This window comes from Oxyura jamaicensis, chromosome 2 (genome assembly GCF_011077185.1).
Source record: "Oxyura jamaicensis isolate SHBP4307 breed ruddy duck chromosome 2, BPBGC_Ojam_1.0, whole genome shotgun sequence".
Classification (NCBI taxonomy): Eukaryota; Metazoa; Chordata; class Aves; order Anseriformes; family Anatidae; genus Oxyura; species Oxyura jamaicensis.
In genome coordinates, this window is record NC_048894.1 from 4323795 (window position 1) to 4339520 (window position 15726).

Sequence of the window (15726 nt, forward strand, 5' to 3'; positions counted from 1 at the left end):
GGGCTGCTGCAGGGAAAGGTGACTCCATCCCAGACAGACCCAACACAGCATCACATTGCCTTGTATGATCCCAGTCCTGAATGGTCCCTGATACTCCCCTCTAATTACCTCTGGGATGTGGTTGCCTGTCCCTTAAGTCCCTCTTTGCCATGTGTTAAATCCAGGCATCCCTCACAGAGGGATAATTTTTTATAATGTATATGTATAAATTTATTTTTTCAGCTTTTCTCTGTTATTTATAGTCAGAAGTTTCTGGTGTTGTGTCTGGTAATCATTCATGGTCTGTTCCAGTAGCTAAACCCAGGCACCTGCCTGCAGACCTTAGCTGATGCACCTGCCAGTTCAGCGGTTCACATTGCTTTCTTTGTCAGTGTTTTGCATCTGAAAGACCACAAGAAATTTTGCATCTGAAAGGCCACAAGAAATCGGTACAGTTTGTGGGAAGATTTCGCAATTTTTGAATTATCTCCAGTAATAACAATGTAACAGTGTGGAAAATCAGGAGCATATTTTCTTGTTTATATAGTAATTGGTGGTGTTGTCAGGAAAACAAATAACTCAGGACCGGCAGTAAACAATAATATGCTTTGGCACATAGACTGAGAAATAAACAAAATGCAATATCGGAGAATAAAATTAGCGAAACAAAATATGTGCTCTGACTGTTAAGTCACTTTTCAAACATCCTTTTTCCTCCTTTAAGATTTTTTTCCCCTTCAGACACAACATGTGTTTAATGCAAGAATATGAACCAAAAGAATACAGGAGATGCTTCATTTTTCTCTGCATAACATTGTCAGCAAAATAAATTGCTGCCTTGACTCCATCATGCTTTTGCTTTCTTCTATGGATTTTATAGGGCTTCCTCTCCAGACTAGTCCTTCCTCTCCAGGACTCTTACATCTCCTCTCCACGGCCTCTGCCCTTGAGCAGTCACTGCTTTCTACTTGCAGAATCCAGTTACTCTGACTGAGGTCAAAATAAGAGATTTTTGATTGGTGATTGAGATCCCATGTCTTTCTTTTTTGTTTGTTTGTTTTCTTTTTAAGTTTTTCTTTGGGAGCGTTTTGTTTTGAGGCCGAGGTGAAGAAGATGGAGCAACAGAAGGCTCTGCCTTAGCATCCATTCAGACGCTTTGAAAGCTGTAGAATAAGCATGAAATGCTCTCCTTCCTTTAGTTTCACCCCTGTATTCCTCAGTCAGTCTCAGGCTTTTCCTTCTCACATGTGTTTGCAGTGGTTTTGACTTCAGGTGTGAATTGATCGCTGCCATCTCATACCAAATTATTGCTATTCTTCATCCTTTACACACAGTACCACTGATGAAGCTACATAATCGACCTGTTTTCTTCTTGGTGTCGTCCCGTTTCTCAGGGCTAATATAATAAATAACTGCATATCTTTGGAGCACATTTCTGTCTCAGGGAAATCTCAGTGGCTTCCCCCAGTCCATCTCTGTAGGGGACCTGCTGGACAACAATACTCTGCATGCTGCAAAACACTCTTTTCTTCCCCTGAAATGTGCAACCATCTTCTAACTTGATTTCACCTGCTGTGGGCAACACACTCACTATTTTTTTGTTGTTATTTTTATTTTTTTTTTTTATTTTTTATTTTTTTCTCATCACTGAGCAAACTGCAGAAGGTTTCTCATCCATCCTTGAAAACCTCCGTAGTATTCAAAGGCTTGTTTTGTACTTTTCAAAGACTCAAAGCCTCCTTCCTTTCCTTCTCTCCCACAGTTTGCAGCCCACAGCACACTTCTGTTAAATGTGATGTGTATTTCATCCCACTCCTCTTGATATTTGTCGTCTTTCTTTTTGAGGGCGGACTGAAGAGAGTTGCTTTGCAGTGAGAATTTGAGCGATGCGGCTGCATGGAGGCTGTATTCATGCAAATTCATGTCATTTTATAGAAAACCAGGTCACGAATGAATTGGGAATTTCTTACAAATCCCACGTGAAGTGCTTCTGATTTTTAGCTATTGCTTTTATTTCCTCACCTTTCTTCTGTCTTGTACCTTGTGCTGAAAAACTGGAGAAAAATCTCAACATTAAAAATTTGCTAGGGATTTTCCATAGTAAATTTTCCAATGCTTATAGTCAGCAAAGTAAACAGTAATTATTGTTTTGACCTTAATTGGTGAATTGGATTTAAAATGCACATTAAAATATGTATGTTCAATTTGTTACCAAATGGGACATCCATATGAGTAAGCATTTATAAGTAGTGAGCACAGAAATCAGAGTTTCAGCAATGAAGCTGTGGTTATAATATAAAAAAGGTAGACAATTAAAAATATTTATGAAAATGCCAAGTATGACGTGAAGGATTTTCTAATGCCTCACTGCAGTTTTACTTTGAAACCCTAGGGTGTGCTCATGATTCATAGTTTCAAATTTTCCAGAAGCTTGAGAGCTGAGCCTCCTCATGGTCTGCCACACATAAATACAAGAAACTTTAAACAAAATGCTGCCTTTTACTCTATATTGCCCCAATTTTCTTTGGTTAAGCGAAGCTGAAGTGTAAGTAAGTACAGGACTTGAATAATTTTCTCAATAAGGAATTAGCAAAGCTGTAATTTTTGCAGATCCTCATGCACTAAACTTTGTTTGGGTTTTGTTTTGTTGGTTGGTTCGGGGATTTGTTTGTTTGTTGTTTTTTTGTTTGTTTGTTTGTTTTGTTTTGCTTTTGACATTTCCAGGTGGTTTCGAAGTCATTTCACACAGGATTTATTTTTTATTTTTTCCCCAACAGTGGTATAGGAATTTTAGTCTAATGTTAGAATTTTTATCATGCATTTTTTGAATATTTTCACTGTCGTAGTGGTCCCAACTATTCTAAATTTCCGTTGTGGTATTCTGGAGCATTTGGGTAAATGAACCACAAGCAGTAGTAGCATTTCCGTTCCTTGATTGGATGAGCAGTTCTGGCATGAATAACATACTTGTGTGTGTACAGATATAGTCTTTGGAGTCTCAAATATGCACCCATGAGATCTTGAAACTAATTTCTTATGAGTATTTCTGCTAAAAAAAGGAATGTTTGGATATTTGCTGAGACTCAATGCAAAAGGATCTGGCTGTTTGGAGTTCCTGCAGGAATTCAAGCCTAGTTACATTTGATACGCTGTAATTTGAATCAGTTCCACTCCAACAGCTTACAAAGTTGTTTGGGTTTTGTACCCAAACTGTCTGAAAAATTAAGTTTATTGAGATCTGCAGAAACTACACAATAACTGAAAAAGGTTGATGACTTCATTGGGAAAAAAGGCTGAAATTGGCCATACTTTTGCAGGCTTATACTTCCAGTCCTGTATGTGCATATGTTGAGAACAATCATCGGTGGCTGCAGTCCTAGGCATTTTCCCAGTCCTCAGCATTGCCACCATCAGATACAAGGCAGCAGACCTCAGTTCGATCGGACTCTCTCATCACAGCTCTGATGGTGGGAAATCCATCCCTGCCTAAAAGAGTTTAGAAAAAAAGGCTCAACAGGAGTAAGGGGTGAGTTTAGTGAAACCTATGAATGGTGTCTGGAGTAACAGAACAAGCGCAGGGATTTAGGGGAAGAAACACGTTATACCTCATGTGCCTGGTTCATGCAGGCTTTGCCATACAAGCGAGCCTCAAGAAGAGATAATTTTAGATTTTACCGAAGACTTTCCCCACCTTTTAAATCAGACTGAGAGAGAAAGCCTTGTGGCTCTTAAGCTTTTAATGACAGGGACCTCACAGAACTGGGCTATAAGCTCAAGCGGCCACAGCACGACGCAGCATTCTTGCTTACAAAGAGGTGTTTATAGTCTTTTTATTTGGTCCTGTTGTTTGTGGATGTTCTCAGAGCTTAATACTTTATTTATTGAGACCTAAGCCGTTCTTATGTTTATTCATGAGCAGTTATCTATTTACTCCAGCATGGAGAAGAGGCTATAAGGTTACAGTTGTTTCTAACATCTCTCTGAATATCAGTTCTTTTGATTGCCTTGCTTTTCAGGACATTTGGTTCACTCTAACAATGCTGTTCCTGTGTTGAACAACTGTTCTCATTACAGTTATTACAATAATGTCTAATTGTTATAGCCTCTGCTTCCCCCAGCATTTGTCCAGATGTGCTTGGGAGGCTTTGTCTGTGCTACAGCATTGTTTAAGGAAAACCTCCGTGGAATGGCATTGGTTTGGAAAGGTGGAGTAGGGGTTAAACAATTGATTATAACAAGAACATTCAATTGCAGTTATGCACAGTGCAATTCAGGAAATCATGGGGGAAATAAAAAAGATTTTTAATTGAGATTCTTTAGTAAAAGTAAGGCCAAATCTTTCCACTTCAGGCAGTCTGCAATTTAGTGTTAACCTACTATTAAAAATTTCAGATGTTAAGATTTCCTCTTCTATAATATCAATCTTATATTTTGCTTCTGATATCAATTTTGTTCTTCCTTACTGCAATAGACAGTCCCTGAACCCTGAATCTCTTTCAAAATTCAGAGGTATTTAAAATTTGGATTTAAAATGTTTTGTGCCTGAGGGCTGTTCCTACTTTACATGTTCATCTAATTTGAAAGAAGACCTTGAGGTCTGTCCAACAATCAAAGGTATTGGAATTTGCTGTTTTGAAGAAACATTAAAATTTTTCATTGGGGGAAGGAAAAGGTAAAATTCCAATGGAAATTGTACCCTGCTTTTCCAGCAGCCCTAGCAAGCATTTATCATTTCATTTCTGTTCTTATTAAAGGCATATCTCTGATATTTGAAGCTTGTTATAAATTACAAACATGTATAAAGGAGCTCTGAACATTTGTGGCTCTGAAATATTCCTGTTCTCACTTTAGGACCAGAGCTCAAACTTTATCAAAAATATCACAGTCTTATGTTCATGTTTTTGAAAGAAGCTAATTATAGACTGTAAAAAGAAACTAGCTGAAGTGGAGGGCTGTTTTTTTGCTGGAGGCATAAAGCCAAGATCATCATTGCAAGGTTGCACAGTTTGCTGCCTGCGTAGGCCCGGCGAGCAGATGGAGGGAGGTACAGGGACTCTCTCAAGTAGAACTGGCTGGGAAATCGTGCATCTGCTTTGTGAAAAACGGGGAGGCTCTGAAATACGTGTGGATGTTCGTGTGGAGCGAGGCGTGGTGCCTCCATGAAGGATTGGAAGAGCGAGCAGCCTTCCTGCGACAGCAGGCCTCGCTGTTGAAGGCCTCTCCCAGTGGGGTCAGGTTCTATATTCACAAGATTTGAGCCTGGGTGTTGTCTTCTTGTGGTTATACAATGCCAGGGGGAGAACAGGGAGAAGCATATGTGTGTGTGCAGAATTTGCTTTGAAGCTCTTTTAGCTTTTCTTTCTCTAGGAAGAGGACACAGCTTTTAAGCCTATAATGGCACTGGAGAACTGCACTATCCTGTCACTTCCCAGGTTTGTAATCAATTTTAATTCAATGTTAGCTTTGCCTCAGTTGTACCCAACTGACGATGAATGGAACTTCTGTGGTCCCAGCTCTAAAGAGATTGTGTTCATGTGATTTCAGCTCAGGTGATCTCGCTTGAGTCAAACCTGCCTCTACTTGACAAGGTTGTTAGAAATATAAAATTACAGAATTATAACTCTGTTTGTTAGAATTATAGAACAACTTAGGTAGGAAAGGATCTTTGGAGGTGTCTAATCCAACCTCTGCCCCAAGCAGGATTCACTTCACAGTTAAATCCCGCGGCTTGACGTTTTCACCAGCTGAGTGCTGAAAATGCCCAAGGATGGAGATTTCACAAACACTCAAGGCACTCTGTCCCAGTGCTGCCCCAGTCTCATGCTGGAAAAAGCTTTTCCTTCATGACCTCCTGAAATTTTTCTTGCTACAGTTTGTGTCCTTTGCTTCTTGTTCTTTCAGTGTGCACCTCTTGGAAAAGTTGGACTTCTTTTTCCCTGTAGCCTCCCATTTGATAGCTGAAGTGAGAAATTTGATTACTTGCTGTAAAGGTCCTTACTTGATACAATTGGAACAGAAAAAGAGAATGAACGCAACCAAAAGAAAATTTCATGTTAAGACGTTCACAGGCATTTTTGAGGGCCGACCCAACTCACCTAATGCAATAGACTGTATTAGGATGTCTCTATCCCCCAGTTTAATTACTCTAAGCAACACATGCAAGAGAGTGGAATTTTCCTGCCTTTTATTTTAAGTGTTCTAAATTAGATAATTACTTAGAGCCCTGACAGATTTACAAAAGTAATTACCTAATTTTATGATGCAGCACTACTGAAAACAAAGATTGCTTGATCTAAATCATGTCTTGAAAAGGAACGTCTTGCTGACTGTGTTTGAATAACAGCTGAGAAATACACCATCTAAAGTCCAGCCGGCCACTGGGGAAGGGGCAGTTTAGTATCACAGAATCACAGAATAGCATCTGGCCATGCCAGCTCCTGGGAAGCAGCTCAGACAAGCTGGAGGTGCATGAAGTATGAGTCCCCTTCATATGTAAAGAGAAGAAGAGAAGGGTGGTTGTGGGAGACACATAAAAGAGTTCAGAAAAAATTATTTAAATGCCCTGATGAATCCTTTATGACATTCAGCAAGTTCAGTTCAATTTAAAACAATCTTTTTCTTTGTGTTTTTCTCCACTTCCAGTAATTCAAAACAATGACAATATTGACCTTGAGATGAATTTGATCTGCTGTAGCTGGTACAAGACATCCTGTCCTCTCTGAAGTTGACTGGCAGCAGTTTTGGACTGTTAAAGTGCCAGAGTACTCTAGAAGGACAGTCTGTGTTGGAAAAATAAAGTAAATAAAATAAAATAAAATACAAAATTGTGGGAAGTCTCTCTCTTGCCATTGCCCCAGTCTGCTTAAGCATTTTTTCTGACTCTAAATTTACAAGGTCATACTAGCAGCTGAAAATCAAATGGCATTTTTTTGGTCCCTATACCTCTTTGTGGGAAACCTGATGTGCAAGTTAGAAGTCCAGGCTACACCTTATATGTGGAGTTCGCCCCCACTCCCCCACCCTGCACTGATGATAACCCCGACTAGCACCCATCTAAATTTCTTGCTGTCTTTGGTATTGAAGAGCTAACCTGAGAGAAGACCTGTACATATCAACATGAAGAAAGGATGTGGTATAACTGCTACATACAGGAAGACAAGACGTGGAACAGGAAGATCCTCTTTTCTTCCTAGCAGAAATACTTTCTGGTCACTGCCTTTCAGGGCTGCAGACTGTAGCATTTTTTCAGTACCATCTTCAATGCATCCAAATGGATTCTGGAACCAGGCAGTTTTAGCTTTGTCAGTATTATTATAGTTTTATTGTATTCTATCAACTTTAAATATAATTTTTTTTAATGTTATATGCATCTTGGAGATGCTGGAAGAACTAATAATGGACTCTTCTGCATGTCCAGTAAATCTGCACCAAACACAACCTGCCTCCAAAAGATAGGGCTTTTATAAGAGCTTCTGCCTTGAAGGTAAGATCTTGTACTAACTCTGCGAGTGCTGCAGTCTCTCTGCAAAGTGCATCCGGTGGACTGAGGACCCTACAATATGTTGGATAACTTAAGGAGATGGATGGATTTCTTCTTGCAACAGGGGTCATCTGACTTTGGACCTGGTACCAAACGTCTGGGTGGCTGAGTCAGGTTGCCTTGCGAGTGCGTGAGGAAGGTGGCATTTGGTGAGTGATTTCTGCCATCTCTTTCAAAAAAGTATCTGAAGTAGATGGATTGATTATCTGCTGGCTGTGGCTGTGGCTCCACTTACTAAAAGGAAAGTCTAGAAAACTAGCTGGGACCCAATAGCCAGACTCAGCATACCAGCTGTGCAGCTGCTATTTAGTGCCCAGTGTTAGTGGTGCTTAGGAGAAGAGAAATTTAGTGAAATTACTTCTGCTTGGGTCTCATTTCAGTTTATTTAGCAAATTTTGATCAGACCACATAATTAAACAAATGGTAGATTCCACTGAAGGTTAAAGAAAAAATGTAAGCTTGTTGTAGAAGAACAGCTGTCTTAGTCAAAGAAGAGGTTGCCTGTATGTGGAAATAGTGATTAGTGGCACTTACAGTGACAAGACTCAGAAATAGAAAGATCTGCAGTGTCTGTTGGTACCATATTTTTTACTGTACTACTAGTGAATTCAAAGACAGTGTACCATAAATAAAGAACTATATGTTGGTTAGTTTATTATTATTAATATTATTATTACTACTATTATTATAATTATTATTATTCCTATTGTGGCTCTCTAGTTCAGGTCTTTTTTTCTCTGTTGCGACCAAATAGTTGGTCGAACAACTTATACACAACTTACACAATTTTCAAAAGCCTGTGGAAGAAAGAAAACCTGAGCTCTGTTCAGTCCTGGCTCTGGAAGGTGAGGACAGCTGAGAAACATTGGCAGAGCCCCCTCTTTGTGGGGAAAGGTGAGGAGACAAGCACGAGTTCACAGTTTTGATTTTTCAGTTCCAATTTACTAACTCATATGTCTTCTCTGTATTGCCATGATACAGTGTGTTGATGTCTAGACATTAAGGTTGTTGCTCATTTAATACTGCTTCTTGCTGCAGTTCCCCTACTGAACTATTTTTCTTTTTCTTTTTTATTTTTTCTTTTTTTTTTTTTTCAGTACCAACCATCCCACTGCAGATTGCTATGGCAATAGAAATCAAGCACAAAAACAAGCCTTCCCAGACATGTAAAGGTTTATTTACCCACATTAATTCAACTGCATACTTTCTCATGAACATTTTTGGGGTATTGGTCTCAGAACAGAATGAACTGAAAAAGATTGCATTTATTATGAAAAATGTGGTGACTAAATGACAGATCCTGGATGCCCAGTTCTCCTGGGGGGATTGACTTGCAGAAAGTAGGTATTCTTCACCTTTTAGAAACCAAGGACCCTTCCAGCAATATCATGCCTCTCGGTCCCTGATGGGCTCATTTATTTTTTTTGAAAATACATCGCTACAAATTCTGCTGTACTAACATAGGACAAGTCTACACTGTCAACTAACTTGGCTCCTTACTTTCTTGGGTCTGTGATTTTCCATGTTAGTTAATTCCCAGGCCCTTTATAGGAGTGAAAGATTAGTTCCTTCAGGAGTGAGGCTTGGGATTGGTTCGTTCCAGGATTTCTGTGGGCAGCGGAAACAAGACTGAGATAGATTTGGCTCCTCTTGTCCTCCAGTGCTGCCCCAGAAAGCTCTGCAGTCTCAATCATGCACTGTGTGTCCTCCAGTTTACATCTTAAAAGCCTCTGGTTGGCTGTGGTATAGTCCATTACCATCAGTACGTTGAGTGTAGAAAATACATTTGCTACAACAAGAATTTTTAAACAGCCCCAGTAGAGCCCCAAAGTTGAGCGAAATGCTCCTGAAGTGAACCTATCCATTCAGCAGGAGCTTCTCTGAGACCTTGGGGTTGCTCCCTGGTGCATGCATATTTAAATGGGAGACTTATATAAATTCTATGCTATTGCCTAAACAATGAACTTTCAAAATACACTACTATGTTGCTATGTTCTTCCTCAGCACTATGTTAAGTCCTTTAAATCACTCCATCTTGTCTGAATGCCACTAGTAAATCACAAACTAGTCTTTCTGTTTACTTAGTCTTAACAGAGCTATAGATACATGCTTGTAAATGTGTAAATGTTTACAAGAAGAAGGAGAAGGAGAAAGAGAAAGAGAAAGAAAGAGAAAGAAGGAGGAGGAGGAGGAGGAGGAGAAGGAGAAGGAGGAGGAGAAGGAGGAGGAAGGGGAGAAGGAGGAGGAAGGGGAGAAGGAGGAGGAAGAGAAGGGGAAGAAGGGGAAAAAGGAACTTATAAAAACTAAGTGTAAATGTTCCATATGAAAAGAAACAGAAGAACTGACTTAAGGGTGGTAAAGCACTTCCTCTTGAATTAAATCCAACATGTAATTTATCACTGTTTTATTAACAAACTCACATCTCATCAAGTGATTTTTCATATCATCATTTAATTAAAGCTGATTTGTTTCTCTGTGGAAACTCTTAAAATTAACTATCATTATCATAAGTCCATAATCAATCACTTGCAGAATGCAAACAGGCCAATAACTGCAGGTATTTATTTATTTTTTTCAAATACTTAATAATAAAAAAAAAAAAACATTTGTTAAATTCCCTTATTTGCAAGTCAATCTCTTCTGACAGTGCATCCCAGAAACGAGTCTGAGTCTAAACTCTTGCAGTTTACAGCCCAATCAGTAGAGCAATGAGAGTGGCCCATATGTTTACTGGAAAGTGAATTTATAGCATACCTAAATACAGTCTGTTACAAAGAAAAGAATAATTCTGTGATTTGATTTTACAGGGCCTTTACTCGTATGAAAATCTCTTCTGGGAGGAAAGGGGGAAGCTCTCGTGATGCTTTAAAGATGGATAGAAAGTGAAAAAAGCAGCTGTTCCTGAGGTGCAATATAAAATGAACTGAGCCCTCCATCCAAAATTAGGTATGCCTATCAAGGAGTGTTGTAAATCCAAATGGCAACATCAAATGCATGCCATTGGGCTTGTAGCAAAGTTCCATCCATCAAAACCAGAAAGACTTTTTAATGAGGCGTTTACTACAACAGAACCTTCAAGTTCAATTGATTCCTTGCTAGTGTATCCTAAGAGAGTGCTGTTTCACCTGGCTGCTGGGTTGCTGATAAATACCTGCTGATCCACTGAAATGATTATAATGTTGCTCCATCCAGCAATGGAAATTCATCAAATATAAGTTGATGACATATTTATAGCAAACGTGTTTATGGAGAGGCACTGAAGTTGGTCCCGTAATGAAACCGACTTACTGGATGGAGTGGCTGGCATTCCTTTGTGCTGCTTCTTCAGGTGCTCTCCCGCTGAGCTCTGCTCCTTTTCCTGTCTCTGGGTGTTAATAAGCTGCAAAATTCTGGTTCTATATTGTTTTCTGGATTATCTAACCTCACTGCTGCAAGGACTCTAGGTATGAATATATCTGCCTTGTAGGCAAGACGCAGTTAAGTAACCTCTCTTTCATTTTAGTCCAGAAATACAACATTTCTGGCTATGGCTCATTTTTGTGATGCTTTTTTGAGTTTTTATATTGCAGTGACATTGACTGAATTTCTTTTTGTTACTTTTTTTGTCATCACAATAAGCCAACAGTAACTGGAGGATGGATGAATGAGTATGATTCCAGGAGGACAGCTCATCTGAACATACATACCAGAGATTGTCAAGTGTTCCAAGGGGATTATGCTTCTCACGGTGCTAGAAGTAGTGATTTCTATGTCAATGTTTTGAATGCAATTTGGGAAAGGTCTTTGGGGGAGGAGGGAGGGTTCCTCCCTGGTAGGATTAGATGATTTGGAACATAATATGGAATTAATGATTTGGAACATAAAGACATCAGAAATCCTTAGCGTTCCTGCAAGTTTTGTGAAAATCAGTGGCAAGGACCTAGCCCGCATCAATTGCCATCCTCAGTCCTGGTGCAGGAGATCAGCTCCAAGAGTAGCATCCAGACAGTGCGATAGAGGAATGTTATGAATACCCTGAATGCAGAAGAGCGTTGGTCAGCACTGAGCCTTGCTTGGAGCAAGATAACCTGAACAGAAAATGGAAAATCCTACAGACTGAGTTTGCCTGAAACTCTCTACTTGCAAACTACTGCTCTTTCTCTTTTGGGATGAATTTTGCCCTGAAGACGCTGTAGAGACTGTGCATTAACTTTCCCTGCCCATCCCCAAAATGATACATAAATAAATAAATAAAAGCGAGAGCAGTATCTAACCAGTGACTGGTACCTGCGATTTTTCAGCTGCTGTAGAAATGTGCCAAAAAGATGCACTGCTGCCTAATTGAAGGGCAATTCATTTTAAATGAGCAAATAGATCTTCCCATGCTGTCAGCTGTGTAGATTTAGAAGTCTGTAGTCGGACAGGAACTGGCATCTGTGTTGCAGCTTTCTTTGGATGTTTGCATAATCTAATGAATTAAATAATGTAGTCATAGACTGCGACTGTAAATTGTTGAATGACAGTATGCCAAGCATATTGTAACAGTAATTAAGACACAAAAGGTAATACAAATGTGAGTGGGTAATGACATGAACATGGCTTAGCTGTTCTCTGCAAGAGCCAGAAGAACTTTCTTCCCCCAGGAAGCATTGTGTTCTTGGATGAGAGGTCTGGTTAGATATCCTGTTTTTCTTCAGATTACCATACTCTGTTTTTTTAAAAGAGGTGACGTATCAGGAAGCAACGAATCCTCTTAGGCAAATCATATTTTTAACAGGTATTTCTATGTCCTGGTGAGCAAAGAGAGTGTGATGCTCTCTGAAAATGACCACCAGCCCCTGTTCTGAAGCCTCTGTGATGAAGCGTCTCTTTTCAAATATTGTAAGAGGGTCAGTCATTGGCACATCTTGCTTTGGTTGGGGGTGAAAACACCAGGAAAATGGTTTTCCCTCGTGAACCATGCCCTTCTTACGTGTGATTTATTTGCTGTGACTGGTGTTCTGGTTTGTGTTGACCTTGGCAGTTTGAAAGCAAGCAGCAACTTTGTTCTGCTATTGCAAATCCCATAGCTGGTCTTGTCGGGTAACGCTGTGTAAGCAGTTGGTTTATTATTTAGATAACACGATAAAGAACTTGCTAACGGAGAGTCCCAGGAGTTGAGCACTTACTGCTATAGAGAAGGAGGTACAGTATGTCTTGTAGCTGCTTTGTGGGCCCTTGTTTTGTAGTGAGTGATAGAAGAATACGAATGTCTAACTCCTGACTGTTGAGATAAAACCTGACAGGGTGCTCTGCAAGAAAGGGAGAAGTTTGGCTCTTGAAGCCCTTTGCAGAATTGAGCCTATGTCTGTGAGTTGCTACTTCTCTTTTTATTATTACTGTTCTAAAAAACTGCTTTACATGTATCCCAAATGTCAGAGGAAAATTGCTGACTGTACAAAGCATTTTTATCCAAACCAAATGCTGGAGCTGGTCACTAGAACTTGACCTCGGACTAACTGTGTGCTAATAATAATACGTTCACATGCCTGCTGGTGCTAGACCAGAAATGAGTGGACAGGAGCCAGGACACCACTTCTTTACAAATGAGATAATGCGATTCCAAGTGAGGCTGTGTGAGAAGTACAGCAGCAGTTTCTCAAGCACTGCTTCTCCCAGACAATCTGAGGTCAATGAGGGAGGATATGTACAGAGAGAGATTAGGATGCTCAGGACTGTAGTCCAGTCTTGTTTCACTCTGAGCCAACCAGTATGCCACAGGGCTAGTAATTAAGCATTTTATGACATAACCCTAGAGTTGAATCAGTAGCAAACCTTGCATCGTCTGCCCATCTTTGGAGAGAGAGCTTTCTCAGTCACCATTGCCACAGTGAAACTTGGAACTGTAAGTGATCAACTCAGAAGAGAGAGTTATTTTTAATTAGCTGTAATTGAATTTGGAAGGGATTATAACACTGGTGCAAAAAAAATCACTCAGAGAAGCTAATTTTTTTTTCTTCTCTTCTGACTCAGTTATCAGAATTGGCCTCACACTCTCTGTCATTTTTTTTTATAATAATTGGGACTGAGATGAAGGAGAATTTCCAATCTATGCCCCGTTGAGAAGCTCCAGGAGGGCCTGGCACAGAAAACAGCCGCTGCCTCAGGAGCTGTGTTCTCGTTCTCTATGTGTTGTTATTTGGTGTGAAAACTGCCCAGACTCAGTGCTGCTTGCCCCACGGAGCTGACAGCTGAGCACATTGATTGCAAGGGGAACTGGAGCAGGTGAAAGCAAGTGGATTGGGAAGAATAAATAAAAGCAAGAAATAAGACACCGTCAGATGCACTAGCTTAGACAAAAGCCTCTCTCATTGAGACCAGCACTTATTTATCACCCTCCCAAACTGTGATGTGGCACAGTGGACTGGAAATTGTAAGATTAAGTTTCACTGGTGGAGCAGTTCTCAGGCCTGCATGAGGCAGTTGTACTCTGGCTTATGCTCACTTGCCCTTCCTATGACTTCTTAGAGGGAGCAAAGAGGAAAAGGCAAGTGTGAAAATACAAATCTGTTGGATGAAGTTTCTGCTAGCTTGCAGCTTTGTGGAGTGATACAGAACAGATGCTGCACTGCCACTTTCCCAGAGCTTGGGCAAGATGTGGAAAGATGCTCCTCAGCCCTGTTAAGGAGCTGCGGGGACCACAGGCTACCAAGTAAAACCTGTTTCTTTCTCTCCCTCATTTGCTCTAGAAAAGGGATTTTCTGCCCCCTTCCACGCTGTTCTTCTCTCAACTGAGCTAAGGTTGGTTTTGCCACTTGGACTATGGGTGCCTCCATTCCCCCCAACCTCATCAGTGCTCTGTGCCATGCAGAACCTCTGCGAGGCGGTGCGGGCCACAGGAGGCTGCAGAAACATCACTGTTCATCCCAAGTGATAGCACACGGGTGAGCAAGTTCATTGCTTTTCACACCAGCTGAAGTGTGGATGCATCCATGTGCAGCAGAAATGGGGGAGAGGAATCGGCCACCTCAGCTGGCCTCTGCACGCCTTTTGCTCAAAATAACAGTCTTCAGGCTGAGGTTATCACTCATGTGGGTATAGGGCAGGCATGAGGTCTGGATGGTTTGCTGGATGGAACAAATATCTCCCAGGGCATGCCTTTTTGGTGCTGTTCTCCCTGTAGAAACCTTGGTGCTGTTCTCCCTGTAGAAACTTTTTGTGCACCCCAACCTACCGATGCGCAGCATGTTAACCCATACATTGGAAAAGAGAGCCGTGGAGGGGGATGCTGTCTGCCCTAATGAGGGACCTGGGTGATACAGGGCAGCTACAGCTTTCCATTGCTGGGGAACAAGTCTGTAGCAATGAGTTTTAAAGGTGTGTATTCCTTGGAGTATCCCCATTCTGCTCTCCCAGACATTAACAGGGATGAGCCCAAGCAGGATGGATCAAAGTTTGGATTCCAACCAAATACTTACTGTGGCTTGCAGTGATACGCGCACACCTTCCATGTGGTCCCTGAGATTTGGTGATTCTCCCTTGTCCTTGGGATTTTTTTATTATTATTATTTTATTTTATTTTTTAATTTAATACAGTCCTCCTTGCTGGTTCTCTCATCCCTGCCCAGAGGCAGGTTTGCAAGCTCCAGTATCACCGCTTTGTCACCGTGCTCCCCTTTGCCAAAGACATGGAAAGCCTCCTCCCACCTCACAAATTATCTGCTTCTTTTAGACCTCTGTTGCTGGATAAAGGGAAGGAGTAACCAAGTGTGCTTGAAAAGAGGGAACTGAAGGAGTGAAGTGAGAGCTCTGCAAAAGGAGACAGGAGCAAAGAGAGGGTAGATAAAGTTGGAAAAGGATTTAACACCCCAGCAGAGCTGTTAAATAAAATTCAGCAGAGAATGGAGTGAGGGTGAAAGCAGGAGGTACATGTAGCATTTGGCCATTCTTACACCACGTGAAGCCCTAACCCTGTGTGTGGATCCAGTGGTGAACATGGTGGTTCCATCATGGTGCAGCCCACACGTATCTGCTAGCCCTCCTGTTCCCAATTAGCACGGGGCACATTTGGGGCAGGGGCTGAGGTTCAGCTTTCTCTAAGAAGGTATTTAGTATTGTGCTCTGAAACCTTCTGGATTGTCTGTTGCTTTGTCACTCATCTAGAGCATAGCACACCCATCTCACTCACTCTCAATTTAACCTTTTTTTTTTTTTTTCTGTAATTAGTATTGAAGTTTTTAACAATTAAT